Raw genomic sequence first — 21636 nt, 5'->3', positions numbered from 1 at the left:
GCCAGGCTCTTCGAAACCACCAGCTCTCAGGCCAACAGCGAGAGCTCACTCACTCCTGTGAGGGGGGCACCAAGTCATTCATGAGAGACCTGCCCCCATGATCCAGACACCTCCCACCAGGCCTCACCTCCAACACTGGGGCCACATTTCAGCGTGGGATGTGGAGAGGACACACATCCAAACCACATCACTGTGGTTTCACCCGAGTCAAGCTGCCAAACTCCTTATTGTCCTTGGTCATCTAATGAGTCCACTGGCGTGTACCCCACTTCTTCATGTACCCCCTTTCCGGCCCAACCTCCCCCACATCAGGTTCCCACCTCCTCACCTGCCTGTGGCTGATCTTTGCTCCTTCTCCCTTATTCTTGGTCCTTCTTTCCCAGTTTTCTCTCTCCTTGTGGTGGGTCTTGGCTATCTGCTTCTCCTTTCATTGTCTGCTCCACCGCAACCCACCCCACGCTTTTTTATTTCTGCCCTGATTTTTCCTACTGCCTCCCGCCTCTGTTCGTCTTAGGCTCTGCCTTCCCCATTCCCTGCCCTCCCTTCCTCCCCCAGGCTCTGGATCTGTGTGCTCTAATGGGAGCCCAGGTAAAACACTGACAGGGGAGGATGACCACAGCAAAAGACTCAAGTAAGCAAAAGAACAACTTGGCCCACATGGTGAAACCCCGTCTCTACTAAAAATACAAAAAAAATGAGCCGGGCATGGTGGCACACGCCTGCAATCCCAGCTACTCGGGAGGCTGAGGCAGGAGAATCGCTTGAATTTGGGAGGCGGAGGTTGCAGTGAGCCGAGATCGTGCCACTGCACTCCAGCCTGGGCGACAGGGAGAGACTCCGTCTCAAAAAAGAAAAAAGAAAGAAAGGAACACCATGACGACAGGCAGGAGCAACTAGAATCCCTTGGAAGAATTCAAGTTCCTTTAATGTAGACTGTTCCTAATACACAACGGGGGGATCAGAGCCAATGAAGCCATGCTGCTGCCTCTGGCTCATTGCAGTCCATTTTCAATAGAGGCTACAGCTGGACACAGTGACCAGATGAACTTGAAGTTCCGCCCAGTGCTGAGATTCTATGGTTTGCAGGATATTACAGCTGTAATATTTTAAATACTTTAAAATCGTGAATACATATCAGTTTTAATTGATCCAGGCTTTATCTTAGCTGGAAGGAAGAAGGCCCGGCCACGGTCTAAGCTCTGTTGAACTGTTTGACAGGCTTTCCTGTCCTCTCGACGCTGCTGCAGCCAGAGCCAGGGAACTCTAGCATACCCAGAACTTTTACAGAGGCCAGAGTCCCTGCTTTCCAATTCCTCCCACAGTTTAGGGAGGCGATGAGATACCGGTACTCTCGTTCCATGTTGCTGTGACTTCCAAACATCATAAAGCAAACTGAGAATGGCCCTGGCCGAGCCGTCAGCCCCAGCCTTGCTATGCTTCTGGTCCTGAGGAGACCGGATGGGAAGCCTCCAGTTTCTCAGCTAGGGTAGGTGGTATGCACCTGGATGTCAGCATCTCCTCTAGTTCCTGAGGGGCCTCCTTCCTAGGCTCTTCCACTAGAATCCAAGTTGCTACCAGGCACAGCACTACATATATTTCTTGGCTTGACTAGCTTTTGAGCAAGTGTGATGGTTAATTTTCTGTGTCAACGTGGCTAGACCACCATACTCAGCTATTCGGTCAAACACATCTGAATGTGGCTGTGAAGATATTTTTCAGATGAGATTAATGTTTAATCACTAGACTTTGAGTAGATCAGATGAATAATGTGGGTGGCCTCATCCAATCCCGTGAAAGCCTTAAGAGCAAACACACCGACATCCCCAAGGAAGAGGAATCTCTGCTTCTAGACGGCCTTCAGAAACAAGACTGCAACAGTGACTTTTTCAACTTTTTTCTGAGTCTCCAGAATGCCATCCCGGCCTAAACTTTAGGACTTGCCAGTCTCCACAGTCCTGTGAGTCCATTCCTTAAAATAAATCCCCCCCACCCCTGCTCTGAGTGCACGCATGCATGTGCACACACACAGATACACACACACGCACACACACTACTGGCTCTGGGGAGTGCGAACTGATACACCAGGTGAGGCCCAATCTAGACACAGCACAAGGTGGCCTTTCTTTCACTGTTTAATTTATTGCTGCCACAAGATCCTTAAGGCAACTCACTGACTGTCCAGGATTAAATTAGCTCTCGGATGGGTGACTGCTGGTAACGGGGAGCTATCAGACTTTAGGATGACCAACATCCTGGTTTGCGTGGGCCTGGGGGATTTCTCGATCTGTGGGAGCTTCTAGGGCTAAAACTGGGAAACCTAATACATCAGTCAACCTCACCACTTTAGCAATTTGAGCTACTGACTGTTTTACATTCAAATGCCTAACATTTTTGAGACTGCGCCTCTGGTGTACTTACTAAGACACTGTTGTGCTTAACATCTCCGGATCTTGGTTGCTGATGCAACAAGCACACAACCCCTGTCACAGACATGCCATTTTAAGGCCCTGGTGTTGCGTCCAAGAATCGCTCAGAGCCTTACATAAACATATCTTCTAATGTCCCCAAAGCACTTTAATTATGAGTGTGCCTCTTGCCAGCAAGCACATTTACATGCTGGCTGTGGAGTATTCTTCGGATTTTCAATGCTGGCTGCCACGAGCCATGGCCGACCCTGCCTGGGTTCTTTTCTGTGCGTGGGAGCCACAGCTGTGTATTTGTGAACCCTGCTTTCTCAAATGCTAGTGCTCTGTGACTTCCAGTTTTCTAGAAAATTCACCCTTGCCTGGCATGAGCCCTCCAAGTGCCCTTCTTGCAGTTACCTCCAAAGCTGAATGTCTGTGTGCAAGCCCCTTCGCAGAATCTAGACAAGATCAGGCCTCTCCCTCTGCCAAACCCCTTTCTGTGTGGACAGTTTCTTGACTGCCCAATCTGTAAGACTGGGCAATGGGGAAAGTCAGGGTTTAAGAGGTTAATGCCCCTCGCCTGATTGCCCCATTTCTCTCCTTCCTGGGGGGTGTGAGTAAGGGCCTCTCAGAGACTGAGGTCTAGAGGGCTCCCAGGCATTCAGGCCCTCTGAGCCCAAACAGTTCCACGTGGCATGTGGGTTTTGATGTGAGAAGCTGCACATTGGAGATGAGTGTGCTGCTATTTATCAGACACTAAACTCTGTGCTCAGAAAAGCCAAGCCCCTACACTCTCGCCCCATTAGAGCTGCTGGCCATGAAACATGCTCATTCGCGGAGCCACAGATAACTGGAGTGGAAGTTGAGACCCTCGATGACCTCCGTGGCAAGTACTGTACCAGGCACTCCCCTCCGGGCAATAGATAACCCCACCACCATTTTACCAATGAGGAAATGGACTCAGATTAAGTGGTGTGTTTGGTGTCACAGTAAGCAAGCCGTGAAGCTAGACTTTGATCCCAAGTTTCTCTGACTCATTCCAAATACCAGTGTCCTTCCTCTGATGCTTCACAGCTTAACAAAGTGCAGATACATGCTATGCTCCGATCTCAACTTCATCCTCTGTGAACTCAGAATTAGGATGGTGTGATAGATTGTTAAATATGACCACAGATTCCTCCCATCCCTGTGTGCACGTCCTGTGCACTGGCAAGTTTGCTGTTTCTGTCACCACGAAGTGGAGGCTTACTTCACTCCTTCAGCCTAGGTTTGGCCAAGGAGCTCGTTTTGGTGAATGTGATGTTAGCAAATGTGGTGGGACATGAGGCTTGCCAGGTGCGTGTGCATTGGGACTTGCCTTCTCTTGCTGCTGGAGACCCTTCCTCCCCCACAGAGCAGTTAGAGGCATAAAGCTTAGGCAGCAGCTAGCACCAGCTGCCAGGAGCGCAGATGATACCATCTTAGGCCAGCCAGCCCCCAGCTGATCCTCTAGCTGACTAGAGCTGCGTGAATGATTCAGGAGAGACTAGAAGAAGAACTGCTCAGCTGAACCCAACTTAATTATGTATAGGTTTGTGAGCTGTTAAATCACTGGTTTGGCTTGTTATAGAGCAATAACTGGCATAGAGGGTAACACCCATCCCTTGGGCATAGAAACTGCAGAGGTGCATGTGTACGCACACACACACACACACACACACACACACCATCCCATGTTGATTTAGCTACTTGGTTGATTTCACTACTTGGGAGAAGGCCGACCACTAAACGCTCAGAGAGTGTCCCACCTGGATGGCTGTGCTTTCATTTCCTATCTTTCTGTCACTTCCCATTACTTTCTTGTCTCAGACCCTTTGTGCCAAAGTCACTGTGTTGGTGGGGGGCGGGGGGGTGTGGGTGGTCGAGGGAGTGGCACTCAGCTTTTCCCTGGGACTCATTACCCCTCTATAGGATAATGGGATAATGCATTAGTTCTCTCACCCATTGCTGTGCCTTGCACATTCTAGAGCCTCAGACCTTGCAAGAATTCACTGTTTTCCCTTCTTTCCCTTTATCTGTTGGGCTCTGGGTTCAGAGGTTTTTGCTGGGTTTTGGGGAGGAGAGGATAGTGGGAGTGACAGGAAGATAGGCTCTGATTTCCTCATGAACGAGGATGAGATGAGCTAGAAAATGATGAAGCACTTCCACTCCAGGGTATAGTTGGTTTGTCTATGAGAATAAAGATTAATTTCTCCCATACTCATTCTATCCTCTGCTCATCTAGTTTGTTGTTGTTTTTGAGATGGAGTCTGGCTCTATCGCCCAGGCTGGAGTGCAGTGGCCGGATCTCAGCTCACTGCAAGCTCCGCCTCCCGGGTTCACGCCATTCTCCTGCCTCAGCCTCCCGAGTAGCTGGGACTACAGGCGCCGCCACCTCGCCACCATGTCTGATTAATTTTTTTGTATTTTTAATAGAGACGGGGTTTCACTGTGTTAGCCAGGATGGTCTCGATTTCCTGACCTCGTGATCCACCCTCCTTGGCCTCCAAAGTGCTGGGATTACAGGCGTGAGCCACCGTGCCTGGCCTACTCATCTAGTTTTTAAGAGAAATTTGTATTCTTCTTATCTTTATGAATATAATATAGGCCTTATTTCTTATGAATAAAACGCTTGCCTAATTAAGCTTTCTGTCTGGTAAAAACAACGACAAAGGTATAAATGTCCCTTCCCTCCCAATAATAGACCTGTTGATTGAGTAGGTTTATTGTTGTTATTATTATGTGATGTTAAGGCACTTAAGCAGTGTCTTAGAATGTCCCATGAAAGCATAAACATATCTCAGATTATCCATTTTTCATACTTTTTTAAAAAAGAAAGTAAGATACAGTTTGATATTTTTGTTGAAATCATCCAGCAACCAACTACAACAAGGGATGGTGAACTTTCTATAAAGGAAAAGACAGTAAATATTTTAGGCCTTGCTTTCATGCGGTTACTAACCGAACTACTACACTGCTGTCGTAGCATGAAGGCAGCTGTAGGCAGCAGTAAATGAATGAGCATGGCTCTGTTTCAATAAAAGTTTATTCACAAACACTGGCAGTTGGATTGGCTTTGGCCCAGCAGTTTGTAGTTTGCCAACCATCATCTAGAATGTGGAGATTCTGAGCCATGGGCATATAGCCTTTGGGGTTGTAAGTCAGTCTTCCCAAGATGAGCTTTTATATACTCCGGGAAGCTGATGTTGTAAGGGGCCTTAGATAAGCATGGACTGGTATGAAATCTAGTCACACCCTCTGATTTTACAGATGAAGCAATAGGAGCTCAGAGAAGTGAAGCAAATCACCCAGAATGAGGCAACAGAACTCATGCTCCTGACGCTGAGCCAGGGCACAGCAGTTGCTACATACTTTCTCTGAGTACTTCCAGTATGTTTCCAAGAGCTTTAACAATAATAACACCTAACATAGAGATGTTTGCCAGTTTATCATTTACAAAGGTGAGAAAATAGATCTTGTTTTATATAGGAACACATTGAAGCTCCTAGACTTTCAGTAACCTGCTAGTGATCAGAGAGTCAGCTAGTCATGGATCTAGACACAGACCCATGCCTTTGGACTCTAAGACTGGCATTATTGTGCTGTAGAAACACGTTCTATAGATAATGCCTCAGCTGCAGAACAGGAAAAGTAGAGAGAAACTGGTAACTTCCCCCTGACTCGGTAGCTTTGGTTCTGAGTGTGTTTCTGGGTACAGCAATAGAGGGGATTCCTCTTGGCTCTGTCTTTGAAGATTTGATCCTGTGAATCTGGACCTGGCCTGGCAGCAGATCTTAAAGTTAAGGATCTGAATCTGAAGTTAAGGATCTCTAGTACTTCCTGGTGCTGCCCCATTACGTGCAAGAATCTGGCATCTACGTAAAGCTTTTTTTTTTTTTTTTTTTTTTCTGCATATGTTCTCAGGGATTAGAGAGTGCAAGCCACTTGCTGAACAGTGGTCATTAGGTTTGGAATAATTCAGGCAGACAAGCTCAGCTTTAGAGATGCTCCCTGCAGCTTTTTTCCTCCTGGGGGAAAGAGATAGTGAGTAACTGTGTCTTGGTGGTCAGGTACACCTAGCACAGGACAGGGTGCACAGACAGTAGGGCGCTGCCTGGTTTATGTCAGTCCCACCCCTTCCACCCTCTCAGTGACACTCAGTGACACTCTGCCAGGGCAGCGGTGCCTGTCGACCTCTTCCCACTCACATTCCTGAGCACTGCTGAACCCAGCCCAGCTAAGCAAACCCTGCCAAGCCACTCGGCACACAGAGTGCGGTGAACTGCCTAGAAGAATGCAGGGACTGAGGCCAAGGCCTGCTTGGCTTTATCATTTATTTTGGTGTATTTATTTAATTGTATTTGCAAATTCTTCTTTATTTTCCTTCTTTGCTCTTGGATGGCACGTGACAAGGACTTCCTGGCATCACATCTAATTATACTATTTTTAAATTTTTCCTTCACGCCCCATCACTGGCAAATGTTTTTCAAATAACTTGATGAGATTAAAACTAAATTGACCAGATGGCTTCTTTGCACCTAATTTAGCACAGTCCAGTGGTGCCAGGTTTCTAGGGCACAGGGACCCATTATCCTCATGCTTACTTCCTTGAGCTGCACCACTCTCTTCTGCCTTTTATATTTATCAACTCTGGAAATGGATTTAAGGAAATGCACAGATGTTACTGAGCTAAGAGGAGCCTTGGGGCTTTAGGACTTGGCAGAGAAATGTAGCAGTGTGCTGGGAAGAGTCCCTGAGTTGCATGAGGGATCATCTTTTCATCTTCCAGTTCTGCTTCCTAAAGCCCAGCTAACAAGGGAAGTAAATGGTCTAGAACTACAAAGCTAGACCTGGGTTTCATGTTCTCTCCCTGTTGTGTTCATTGTCCAAATTTGTCAGAGGGTATGAGAATTTTCTGGTTAACACTTAGATTCATGCATCCATCCCATATTTTCTAAGTTCCTCTAACATACCAGATGCTGAAATAACAGCTGGGGATATCATTACAAATAAGACAGGCAATCTTTGCCATATCAGGATGCATGGTCTATTTGGGGGAAAATATTTAAAAAGGTAGTTCAGGTGTTGTTGCAATCTCTTCTTTTCCTTCAAAAGGTAGTATTCCATAACCTAAAAGGCAATTAAGAGATTTGGAGTATGTCTCTGCAATGTCTTCTCTGGGGCCTACAGGGTCATACGCCCCTCTGTTGTTGACAGCTATGAATGACGCAGCATCCGAGCCTGCCTGTGGAACTGCTGCCCACTTCTCCATTGGATCCAAGAAAGGAATACAGAGGAGCACTCCTTTCCCCCTGGCAACACAATGGGTTGTGGTACATATATGATGTTCCTTACGGAAGAGTTACGGTGATCTCAGAAGGAAACCTTCCAACTCAAAAGGACAAAGCCTGAAGCTGTACTTAGAACTTCCTATTTTATTACACAAAGGAAAGAGATGCTGTCTTAGGCCTTCACAAGGAAGACATCCTTCTCTGACCTGGCTGTCAGGTCCACTTTTATATTCATGTGTATTTCTTCCTTAAGCCTCTCAATCTGGCACCTCTCAAATGTTTTCTGTGGAAAAATACATTTTCCTCTGCAGGTTGAGGCTCTAGGTTTTTCCTTTGAATCTTCAATGTCAGTTAGCATTAACTAGATGAACACAGACATTCACTGACTCTAAGTTTCTCAGGCTACATAGCCCATGAGTGAGCGTGTAAGTAGATCCTGTACCTACCAGTGAAATTGTGACCTGCTGGCTCCCGATTTAAGTGGTATGTTAGCTAAAGATATCACTCTAAGATAAACATAAGCTTTTCTTAGCGTCCACGTAGTTAAATCCCATGCTGGAAAAATAATATTTCTGTATTAGCAGGGCTTTCTGGCTTAGTCGCTTGGGAATGATAGGACCTCATGAATGGGTGAAAGGGCCTCAGGCTCTTTCCTGTTCTGATCAAGCCTGGAAGAATCACACCACAGTAACCTCAGTTTTTAATGGTTATTCTATTTATAATTTGGGAAATAATTACAGTTCTGATTATATTATGTTGTTTTTAGTCTCCCTCAAATGGGAGGAGGAAGACTCTGAAAATTTGTCTCACTTCAACAATTTGTACAAATTACTTAATTACCATTGTTATAATTAACCCAAAGGAAAAATACAGCATTCCATGATGTGCACAGCTGGGGACATCAGACATGATCTGGCAAGAAAGGGAGAAAGTTCCTTAACGGGTTGAGATATAAAAAGTAACTAAGCATCTTCCACTTCCAGTCAAGATGGAGTAATGGGGATTGGATTTACCCTCACACTTGGCACAACTACAGCACTGGAAAAAATGTATGAAACAATGACACTCAGGACATTGACCATCAAGTGACAAAGGAAAAGTAGGATGGGAGCCCTGCGATTACCCCAGCTTGCAACCTGAAAAAAATTTTCAGGTCACAGTGTAGGTAAGAATCAGATGTTTCCTTGAGCTGAGAAGACAAAATGAGGAGTCCAGGGAAACCAAGGCAGCTAGAATTTCCACAGAATAATCTCCATAAACTGAGAGATCCATGCAGAGAGAATTTCAGAGACATTCAGGAGATTCCTGTCAAGTACTCAGTTGAGTGTGAATCAGGCCATGCATGTGAGGAATTATCCAAGGCTGGGGAAAGAATCACCTTGAGAGGATTAGAGGAAACAGCAATCGAATGTCACAGACAGCCTGTTTCCAAAAGCCACAGTTGAAAACCCAATTTCAGGGACATCAGTTACAATTCTAAGAAGTGTCTTACCTCAATAGTGGGAAAAATTATCCTTAGACTAAATGCAGCTCTGGTCCCAACTAACAAAGTTTAAAGCAAGTCCTGAAAAGACCAACTGTTTTTGAGCAACCTAGCCACATTCTAGAATCAAACTTAAAAATTGCTCAATTTTTCCCCAAATCTGATTAAAACCGCAAAGCCACAGATTACACCTGTAATCCTAGCACTTTGGGATGCTAAGGTGGGAAGATCTCTTGAGGCCAGGAGTTTGAGACCAGCCTGGTCAACATAGTGAGACCCTGTCTCTACAAAAGTAAAAAATAAATTAGCTGGGGTTGGTGGTGGTACGTGACTGTAGGCCCAGCTACTCATAAGTCTGAGGCAGGAGGATTACTTAAGCAGAGGGGTTCAAGGCTACGGTGAGTTATGATCTCACCACTGGACTCCAGATTGGGTGACAGAGCAAGACCTTGTCTCCCTTAAAAAACAAACAAACAAACAAACAAACAAACAAAAAAAAACACTACAGGTCCAGATGACTTCTCAGGTGAATTCTACTAAACATTTAAAGAAGAACTAATACCAATCTACATAAACTCCTTTAGCAAATTGAAGGGAGGGAACCTTTACAGTTATCTTCACAAGGTCAGCATTAGTCTGATATCAAAACTAATCAAAGACATAGGAAAATATTAAGGACCAATATCCTCATAAAAATAGAGGCAAAAATGCTTAACACAATTTTTAGCAAAGTCATTCTAACAATATATAAAAGAAGAATACCTTGTGACCAAGTGATTAATCCTAGGAATAAAGGTGATTTAATATTCAAAAATCCATTCTATGAACAGATTAAAAAGAAAATGATACGAGTTTTTCCAAAGGTGCAGAAAAAAATTACAAAATTTACCATTTATCTATGATAAACATTCTCAGCAAATTGGGAATAGAAGGAAACCTTCCTCTATCTGATAAAGGGAATCTACAAATGAACAAACAAACAAACAAACAAAAACCCAAAACAACAATGAAAAAAACCCCCCAAACCCAACAATGGTTAGTATTATACTTAATGATGAAACAGTGAGTGCTTTCCTTGAAGGTCAGCATCAAGGCAAGGATGTCCATTCTCACCACTTTTGCTCAACATTGTTCTATAGGTTCTGGCCAGGACAATTAGGCAAGAAAAAAAATGAGTCACCATGATTGGAAAGAAATGAGTAAACTGCCATTATTTGCAGAAGACATTACTGTCTATGTAGGAAATTCATAAAACTTACAAAAACGCTGGTAGTAAGAATAAAGCTATTCTTACTATTTATTAGCCTTATATCCTGTAAAGCATAAAATAGGTTTGAAAATAAACTATATTTTTATGTATTACAATAGACAAAATTAAAATAAAAACACTATTTACAGTAAAATCAAAATACAAAGTATTTTGGGATAAATACGGCAAATGATGTACAAGACATGTACTCTGAAAACACAAGGCAATGCTGAGAGAAAATTAAAGAATACTCAAATGAGCAACGTATCTTGTTTATAGGTTGGGAGAGTCAGCATTGTTAAGATGTTAATTCTCCCCATATTGGTCTATAAATGCAATGCAACCCAATCAAAATTCCAGCAGGCTTTTGCATAGAAAATTTCAAACTGATTTAAAAATTCATCTGGGAATATAAAGGACGTAGAATAGTCAAAAAACTTTGAAGAAGAACAACTTTGAAATAAGCCTTGAAGACACATTAAAGATTATTATAAAGTTAAAATGTAGCATTGAACTCAAGGTGGAGAAATAGGCTAAAGGAATGTAATAGAGTCTAGAAATATATCACACATATATAGCATATGCAGTCAGTTGATTTCTAAATTTTATTTTATTATTATTATTTTTTGAGATTGAGTCTCACTCTGTTGCCCAGGCTGGAGTGCAATGGTGCGATCTTGGCTCACTGCAATCTTCGCCTCCGAGGTTCAAGTGATTCTCCTGCCTCGGCCTCCCGAGTAGCTGGGATTATAGGTGCATGCCACCTCACCCGTCTAATTTTTGTGTTTTTAGTAGAGACAGGGTTTCAACACGTTGGCCAGGCTGGTCTCAAATTCCTGACTGCAGGTGATCTGCCAGCCTCAGCCTCTCAAAGTGCTGGGATTACAGGTGTGAGCCACCGCACCCAGCCTAGATTTTATTCATTAATATATCTTTGTTTAAAGAGAATTTTTAGGCTTACAGAAACATTGAACAGATAGTGCAGAGTTCCCATAAACCTCTGCACTACTTGCTACTCACCACCCTACCAGTTTCCCCTGGTATTAACATCTTGCATCAGTGTGGTTCATTTGCTATCCTTGGTGAACCTACATTGATACATTATTATTAACTGAAGCCCGTAGCTTATACTAGGTTTCACTCTTGGTGTTGTATGTTTTATGGATTTTGACAAATACATAATATTATGTATCCACAATTACAATATCATACAGAATACTTTCACTAACCTAATAAACATCCCGTGTGTCCCACCTATTCATCTCACTCTCCCTCCCCCTGACAACCTCCCCTTCCCTGGCAATTACTGATATATATATATATACACACACACACACACACACATATATATATATATTTTACTGCCTTTACAGTTTTGCTTTTCCCAGAGTGTTATATAATTGGAGTCATACAACAGATAGCCCTCTCAGAATGATGCTTTCCCTTAGAAATATACATTTAAGGTTGCATCCATGTCTTTTCCTAGCTTGACAGTTCATTTCATTTTAGCACGAATAGATGTGCCATGATTTGTTTATCCACCCACCTACTGAAGGGCATGTTCCTGTTTTCGGCAATTAGAAGTGAAGCTGTGATAAACATTGGTATGCAGGAGCCCTATTGATACGGTGGTAATATGTTGGGGGGAAGGGAAACTTTCTATTATCCTATGATTAGATGTCAGTCATTTAGAGTCTATGCTGCTTGGGTGTGACATTCACAGGTGCTTCTCAACTTTCCCTTTCCTGTTTGGAGAAACAAGAAGTCTAGAGGAGGCTGGAGCTATTTCCCTTACCCCACATGGACAGCCACAGGGAGCTGGTGTTGGGGATATCCCTTCCCACAGACCTGTCAGGATCTGATAAAACTCCCAGTTATGCCCCAGTAGAACAGTTTCCTTTGGGGGCAGGCCTTTGTTAAGGGGAAGAGAACACTCTGGACATATTTCAAAATGATTACTCCTGTCCCACTGCTGGAAGCAAGAGGAGATTTTCTCTAATTTTCACTCTGAGAGCCAGGTGGGGCTCCTGGAGGTAAAACTTATGAAAGTGTAGGGGCTCCCCTAAGAGTGGGCTGCCAGGACTTTTTATTTCTCAAGCTAGTCCATAGCTTAGTCTCTAGCAATGAGTCAATTATTGTTTAGTTGCTCCTACCACGGCTGGGGCTTCTGCTCCTGTAAACTCTGATTCTCTGCATCTACCTTTCTCTCAGTTTTTGCGGTAGTAGTATGACGGCCTGTGACCTCAATTCTCTGATTGATCAAAGAAGAGTTGTTGATTTTCACATTGTTCAGTATTTTCCTTGTTGTGAGACTGGAAGTGATGGCAAGCTCTTTACAAGTGGAAGTTGGAAGCTGTCAACTGCTTTTGAACGATGATGCAAAGCCAGTCCATCCAGTGAAGAACGAACGGTCTTTTAACAAATGGTGCTGGAACAATGGGACACACATATTAAAAAAATGAAGAACTTTGATCCATGCCTTGGACCACATGCAAAATTAACTCAAAATGGATCAAATGGATCCTAGAACCAAGCATAAAGCCCAATGCCATAAAACACCTAGGAAAAAAGTTAGGAGACAGATCTTTACAAACTTAGGTTAGGCACCGATTTCTCAGATACAACACCAAAAGCATGATCCAGGAAATAAAAATCATTAAGTTAGACTTCATCAAAATTAAGAACGTCTGATCTTTAAAGACACTGCTAGAGAATGAAAAGACAGGCCACCAGCAGGAAAAAATACTTGCAAATTACACAATATATTTGTACTCTAAATATGAAATCTCTATAATAAGGAAACAGATAACTCAATTGAAAAATGGGCAAAAGATTTGAACAGATGTTTTACCAAAGAGATACACAGATGGCAAACAAACATATGAAAAGATGTTTGACATCATTTTTATTAGAGAAATGAAAATACAAATGAAAACCATAACGAGATACAACTATACCCCTATTAGAATGTCTGACATTAAAAACTCTGACCCCTACCCAGCGTATCTAAGGATGTGGAGGATCTATCTCCCACACAGTATTGGTGAAAATGTAAAATATGCAGCCCCTTTGGAAGCAGTTTGGCAGTTTCTTAAAGAGTGAAACATGGCCGGGCACTGTGGCTCATGCCTGTAATCCCAGCACTTTGGGAGGCCAAGGCGGGCGGATCCCCTGAGATCAGTAGTTTGAGACCAGCCTGGCCAACATGGTGAAACCCTGTTTCTACTAAAAATACAAAAATTAGCCGGGCGTGGTGTCATGCACCTGTAATCCCAGGTACTTGGGAGGCTGAGGTAGGAGAATCGCTTGAACACAGGAGACGGAAGTTGCAGTGAGCTAAGATCGTGCCATTGCACTCCAGCCTGGGCAACAAGCGAAATTCCGTCTCAAAAAAAAAAAAAAAAAAAAAAAGAAAGAAAGGAAAAAAAAAGAAAAAAGAAAAAAGTGAAACATGTGGGTATCATATGACACAGTCATAGCTATCTAATGACATCTCATTATAGCTTTAATTTATAGTCATTTGTGAAGTGAAAAAAAATTCAACTACTGGAAGGAAAAAATAAAAGAAAGGAGTAACAGATATTCAATCACACACCGGAGCCTGTCGGGGGTTGGGGAGCTGGGGGAAGGATAACAGGAGACATGCCTAATGTAAATGACTAGTTAATGGGTGCAGCAAACCAACATGGCACGTGTATACATATATAACAAATCTGCACGTTGTGCCCATGTACCCTAGAAGTTAAAGTATAATAAAAATAAATTTAAAAAAAATCATTTGAACATCCTCTTCCCCTAAGTTGAGTAAGCATCTTGTAAAAGTCCTCCAAGGATAAGTTGAAAGGATGTTCTATGGGATAGAGCCAAAAGAATATTTGCCTGCTAGGTAGTGTTTTAACAACACAATTGCAATGTACACAGAAGTCTAAAAAGTAAACCCTGCTTTTAAAGATTACAGATATGTATATAAATTAGAAATTTTATGCATCATAATCATTTTCTAAAATAAATGGGGATTTGCATTTTTCTACCTTGCAATCTCAGTTCCAAGATATGGTTAGAACAGCATTGTCCAAAGTGTATTCTCCACAATTCTTCTGCTCATAAGTGTTATGAAAAAAAGGTGAAATCTAGTAAAACTGGCTTGATGAGACGTTTGAATGTAAATAATCATGAGAAAACCTAGGGGAAGCACGTATTATGCAAGAAAATATAAATATTCTAACCTTGGGCTCTCTCTGTTTTTAGAGGCATTTTCTCAGACTAGTGTTCCATGAAATAATCTTTAGTGATGCCAACCTAAATGCAATTTGTATTCTGCAAATGCAATTTAAAACGGAGACCATAAATCAATCGGATGTCAGGGAATGGTTAAGCAGGGTTCTCTACTCAGGATAATAATGATAAAAATGCTTACCTTTTCATGTTATTTCTTAACTTTATTAATCAGCTTGAAGAGCAGGGGTCTTGGCTGTTTTGTCAGCAGTCAGGGTCAGGCATGGAAACCTCTCTATGTGATCTGAGAGGGGGTGTCTTGGAGGAAAGCCAAGTGAGAGAGCCAGGCAGACTGCCCATGAGAAAGCCTCAGGCAGAGAGGAAGGAGCTGAATGTGTGTGCCTGTGGGAGGAAACTGCATTTCTCAATGACATTTTTCAAAACTGCTATTACCTTTCTACTATTTGATTTAGAAATTGCAATTTTCTACATCAGTAGGAGCAAAGCTGAGAGGAAAAACTTAGAGGAGCTCCCTCGGTCAACGAGTACAGAGGTTTGCAGCTCTTTATGGAGACGAGAGCAGGGGCAACTATGGAAGGTGGCCCTATGTGAACATGCCCTTTCCTTCATTTTGGACCCCTTTTCCTGACTGGAGGAGGCTGTGCTCTCCCCTGGACTTACCCAGAAGAAGGCCTTGCTTGGCTCTGAGACGCTTCTCAAGTAGAAAGCAGAGTCTGTTCTGTTTCTGGCCACTGTTCTCTCAATAAACCATATGCTATGGTTTGATGGGATTTTGTAGGGGTCCAGCATTTCTTTCCTTGTAGTTTTTTTTTTTTTTTTTTTTTTTTTTTTGAGACAGAGTCTCACTCTGTCACCCAGACTGGAATGCAGTGGCGTGATCTCAGCTCAGTGCAACCTCTGTCTCCCGGGTTCAAGCCATTCTTCTGCCTCAGTCTCCCAAGTAGCTGGGATTATAGGTGCACTGCCAAAAGGCACGTGGCAACACGCCCAGCTAATTTTTGTATTTTGAGTAGAGATGGGGTTTTGCCATGTTGGCCAGGCTGGTCTCCAACTCCTGACTCAAGTGATCTGTCCACCTCGGCCTCCCAAAGTGCTGGGATTACAGATGTGAGCCACCTCGCCCAGCCCTTTGCCTGTGGATTCTAATAGCCTATCCTCCAATGCTTAGGCTATCAAATCGACAAGGCAAGATGCAAGAACTCTACCTCATGGCTTAAATAGGAATATTTTTGACTTTGTCCACAGCACATGCTGTGTTTGCTGGTTAAGTCCTTCTCAAAACAGTTTTTTTTTTTTTTCCACCTATGGCATCAGGTAGGGATATCATCCAATTAGATTCCAAGCCCTCAGAATACGGGCTCTTCAAAGCTGCCATTCAGTAAGTTCTGGAAGATAGTTGAGATGTCACATGAGCCAAATGGCTTTCTTGTGCATTCGAAACGAGTTGAGCACATTTAGAAGCCCATCCTCCACTCATCATTTTTCTAGAGACAAAGTTGTAGGTGCCTCTGGGCATGAATTTCGTAAAGGCTCATCCTACACAGAGCTGGTTCAAGAGATTGTAGGAAGAGGTGGTGGTAAAGAATGATGACTATCTTGAGATCTGAATACGCCTGGAAGAGGCAACTTCTTCTGTCCCTCCAACTTAAAAAAAATCACGAAGCTCGCTGGGGCTTACACAGTGAGGAGGAGGGTCTGTTGAGGTCCCCGCTCCAGTGTGATTTTAATATATTGGTGTAGGTGCAGAGCCTGTGGAATGCGTCGATCTCACAGCCACACTCCTCATGTGAGGATATATAGTTCCTCCTCCTCTTCCTCTGCCTCCTCATCTTCCTTTTCCTCCCCCTCCTCCTCCTCTTCCTTTTCCTATTCTTCTTTCTCTTTCTCCTCTTCCTCCTCCTTATTCATCTGAAACTATTTTTATAGGCAATCTGACGGTAAACATCTCATGGGAAACAGTGGACAGAGTCATTAAGGAGACGTAAGGGTCATAACCGTCTGTGTGATTAGGGATACCACGGCTGGTGAATAATGGCTAATGGAAGCTTCTCCAGCCCTCACCTTGTGGCTTGAAGCAGATTCTTCCTCAACAGTGGGTATAAATGCCTAGTTTCTTTTCTGGTGCCCCCTTGGACTGGGTGGGTGGGGATCCAGTCAAGCTAGATCAGGACTGGAACTCTGACTTCTTTGAGTTTTACTACATTGATATAGAGTCAGAAACCAATGATCCTGACCCTCTCTGGGATGCAGAAAACCCTTCCTGTGGCCAAAAAATGGGGTACATTGTAGGCAGGAGCAGCTTCCCTGGCAATTGGATTGTATCTCATTGGATATGGCATCTTTGGACAGAATGGCCTATCATTCTGTGGGACAGGCACAACTGGGCATCTGTGGGTAATGAGGGAGGGTGTCAGCCATAGGAGATCCCTTGTCTCCCTGGTCTGGAGGTCTACAGGAGTAGAGGGCATGAGATCAGGAGCTCAGGCCAGCTCATGGTGCAGGGCCTCTGGAAGCCTTCTCAAAATGATATCTGATATTATTCAAGACTCTGGCTGGGAATCCAGAGCGCCAGGGCTTGATGGGCCACGCATCCTCTCTCACAGCCTGTGTGTGGCTTTTCAGGCCACCTCCAGGCTCTCTGGGAGTGCTGGTAGACTTTTAGCCACAGCCTGCCATCTGGAGGAAAGGAATTGCCCACTTTTCTGCATTCCCTGCCATAAATGGGAAAAAGGATGACAGAATTTTGAGGTTTTTTTCTTCTGCCCTCATGGGGTAGAATATTTTAATTTTGAATATTTGCACCCTGCCTCATTCCACAAAGAATCTGAAGTGGCTTATACAAATGCACACAATACAAATGACTGGAAATAAATAATTGAACGAGTCAGAGTGATGGGAAAATACAGTGAATGAAAGGAAGCCATGGGTCATTTTATAACCCCAAAATGCATACTCCATCGTCCTCAACGTGTCCTGTGGTTGGGCCATATATTTGCACCTATGGTGGAGGAAGTTAAAGTCCTAAAACGCATTTTGGTGAAAGCAATTTTAACAAGACAGTAAACCCATGCAGTCCTTAAATCCAGAAGTCTGTCTTAAGTAGGATGAAAAATATTGTAACTCTAAGAGCGATTTTTTCATTTTTTGTATTAATTTTAGTATGCTATTTGATTCATACAAAAGACTATTTATGATATGTGTAGGTTTCAAAATATAGTAGTGTGAGGAACATTTCTGAACCCAGCAGTCAAGCAAAGGACAAGTCCATTCCCAGTAACTCATATCCACCCTCACTTCTGCTCCTAACTTTCTTCTGTGTCCTGCTTTTCTTTTCCCCACAGAGAGAACAATTATCCTGAATTTTAAAATTATTCTTTTGATTTTTTTGTTTTGTTTTATCCCAAATGCTTGCATATGTAAATAATATTTTGCCCAGTTTTGCTTATTTTTAGGGTTATTAAAATAGTATCTATTAGGTTGGTGCAAACATACTGAGGTTTTTGCAATTACATTTGCACCAACTGAATAAATCAAAGTTTTCTGGGTTCTTTCCTTTTCCATTCAACATCATGTTTCTAAGATTCCTTAATGTTGTCACACATGTGTGCAATTCATTTTTTTCTACTGCTTTATTATGATACTTTTCATGGATACGCTGCCCTTTATCCACTCTCTGCTGTTCACTCTTTAGGTTGCTTTTAGTATTGTACTATTATGAACAATGATCCTGAAGTCACTTTTGAATATGTCTCCTGGTGCACATATTCAAGAGTTTCTCTAGGGCGGGTACCTAGGAGTAGAATTATGTGGTATGCTTCACAAGATAATGCTGAAACAGTTTTCCAAAGCAATTGTACAATCTCACCAGTAGAGTATAAACCTTCTCAAATCCTTATTTGACATTGTCAGATATTAATTTTTGTCAATCTGGTGGCATAAAACCCATCTCATTGTGGAAATGCAATTGCATATCCTTGACTAGTAGGGCAGTGAAGAATCTTTTCACGTTTTTTTTTTTATGGTTTTCTTCTTCTGCGAAGTATTTTAAAAATGTATTTTGTACATTTTATTGGGTTTATTGTCATTCTCTTATTGATTCATGACAATATTTTATATATCTTCTCTTAGGCCAACGTTTCATTCTGTTTCTCAGGCAGGCCATTTTATTTATTCTTATGGCTTGAATTTCTTTCTATGTATTGATTACTCACAAATCTAAGTATTCAGTCCAAAATGTTCTTCGGAGCATCACACCCACGAATCCAACCAGACACTTACTCAACACCTTTACGTGGATGTCTCACAAGATTATGAGGCTCAATATGTCCAAAACTGAGTCCAACATCTTCCCACCCAGGCTGAATTCCTCTGTTTTGTCTTCTATCTTAGAGGTATCACAACCAAAAACTCAGGTATCCAAGCTACAAACTTAAGTGTGGTTTTTGACTCTAGCCTCTCCTTTGTATGTGATGTCCAGTCAATAACCGGGTTCTATGGATACTAATTTCTAAACGTCCCTTGAGTCTATTCCTGTCTCTGAATCCCCAGTGCTATTCCTTTATTCAACAATCACAGGCACCCCAAATTGCTTCAGGGTCCTCCTAGTTGGACTTCTGGTCTGCAGTCAGCATACTGGAGCCGTGGGGATAGCTTTTTAAAACAGGCTATGTGGTCAAGCCACTGGCTTGTTTAAAAAGTTTTAATGGTTCTCCGGGAAGCAGAGATTGCAGTGACTTGAGATTGCACCACTGCACTCCAGCCTGGGCAACAGAGCAAGACTCCATCTCAAAAAAAAAAAAAAAAGGTTTTAGTGGTTCCCATTACTTACCAAGGTCCAGACATATCATGGCTTAAAAGACCTTTCATAGTCTGACCCCAGGTCATCTCTCATTCCTCATCCACTGTCACGTCCTCTGCATGCTTTGTGCCCCAGTCGGACCCAGATATGGCAGAAGCTGCAAATGTGGCCGAAGCTGTCCTACCTGAGAAGATTAATAAAGAAATGTCGAGTAAAAAAACCACATACCACCTGTTCTCACTTAGAAGAGAGCGCTAAACATCAGGTACAGTGGAAATCAAGATGGGAGCAATAGATACCAGGTGAGTCCAAAAGAAGGGAGGGAGAGGGGCAGGGGCTGAAAAACGACCTGCTGTGCACTGTGCTCCCAAACCTCCGCCTCACACAATCCATCCACGTAACACACCTGGAAAGTGCACCCCCAAACCTAAAATTAAAAAAAAATTTGGTTGGGTGCGATGCTCACAACTATAATCTCAGCACTTTGGGAGGCCAAGGTGGGTGGATCACCTGAGGTCAGGAGCTCGAGACCAGTCTGACCAACATGGGGAAATCCCGCCTCTACTAAAAATACCAAAATTAGCCAGGTGTGGTGGTGCATGTCTGTAATCCCAGCTACTCAGGAGACTGAGGCAGGAGAATTACTTGAGCCGAGGAGGCTGAGGCTGAAGGGAACCGAGATTGCACCACTGCATTCCAGCCTGGGTGACAGAGCCAGACTCTGTCTCAAAAAATAAATAAAATAAAATAAAATAAAGAATTGTTAAAATGGTAAAAGTTATGTTGTGTATATTTTGCCACAATAAAATAAAAATGGATCAAAAAAAAAAAACTTGGGTAAAACAGGGAATCATACAAAAATGACACATACATGTGATATGTATTTTACTTCAGCTCAAAGCACAGAAATGTGTATTTATTCAGCAATGTCTTGAAACAGGGCCAAGACCTTTTCTTAGAGTGTAACTTGATTGGTGTTTGGAATCATCTTTTTTGCACAAACCACACCAATAATTGATTATTTATGATTTCTAATAACAAATGGATCAAGACTTAAGAACACTTATGAAGCAATGTAAGTGCATAATTCTTCTACATTTGAAAAACTTTTCTCCTCAAAACTATTACAGTTGTTTTTCCCATATCTGGTTTGATAGCATTTTCTTTTTAGGACTTAGACTCATGAAGTCTCTTCAAAACAGTCTACCTAGGATAAAAATAGTAACTTTCTTTTGTAATCATGTTTCATGAGTTTATATAATACCTATTTAGGTCCTAGAATTAAAATAACATTAAGCCTGGCATAAACAGTTTTGGGAACAAATACAGCTGACCCTTGCTAAGCATATAACTCATCCGGTGAGTGGAAGTACAAAGACCCCCCTGCCTCGCACGCTCCTGTGCTGTGTGTGCGCACTCGTCAGTACTTTTTTTTTTTTTTTTTTTTTAAGACAGAGTCTTGCTCTCTTGCCCAGGCTGGAGTGCAATGGAGAGATCTCGGCTGACTGCAACCTCCGCCTCCCAGGTACAAGCAATTCTCCTGCCTCAGCCTCCGGAGTAGCTGAGATTACAGGTGCCCACCACCATGCCCAGCTAATTTTTTGTATTTTTGGTAGAGATGGGGTTTCACCATGTTAGCCAGGCTGATCTCAAACTGTTGACCTCAAGTGATCCACCTGCCTCAGCCTCCCAAGTGCTGGGATTACATGTGTGAGCCACCGCACCTGGCCTTTTTTGGAAATGAGTTAATACAAGGGAAGGGTGGTTAAGAGAATGTCTGCTCTGTTTGCAGTTCTTTAAATGCTCATCTCCAGGTTTGGCTTATGTAGGTCCTTCTGCTTGAGAACTTCTTTCCTAATTATGTTTCCTACTCATTCTCTTCATGTCTCAGTGCACTCATCACTCCATCTGCTAAGCCTTCCCGGAGGCTCTGGGCTTAGATGCCTCACTTTGTGCTACTGAGTGTTTCTATTGCTGTCTAGGTTTTCCCAACATTTTGGGGCAGATGATGCCTTTTGGTTGGGTCTGTTCTGTGCCTTATAAGTTGTTTAGCAGCTGGTCTCCCCAAGATGCCATTAGCATCCTTCCCCCAGTTGCAACACTCAAACATGTCTTTAGATATTATCAATGTCCCCTTAGGGAACAAGATTGCTCTG

This window comes from Rhinopithecus roxellana, chromosome 15 (genome assembly GCF_007565055.1).
Source record: "Rhinopithecus roxellana isolate Shanxi Qingling chromosome 15, ASM756505v1, whole genome shotgun sequence".
Lineage (NCBI taxonomy): Eukaryota > Metazoa > Chordata > Mammalia > Primates > Cercopithecidae > Rhinopithecus > Rhinopithecus roxellana.
This window is presented reverse-complemented; position numbering follows the sequence as displayed.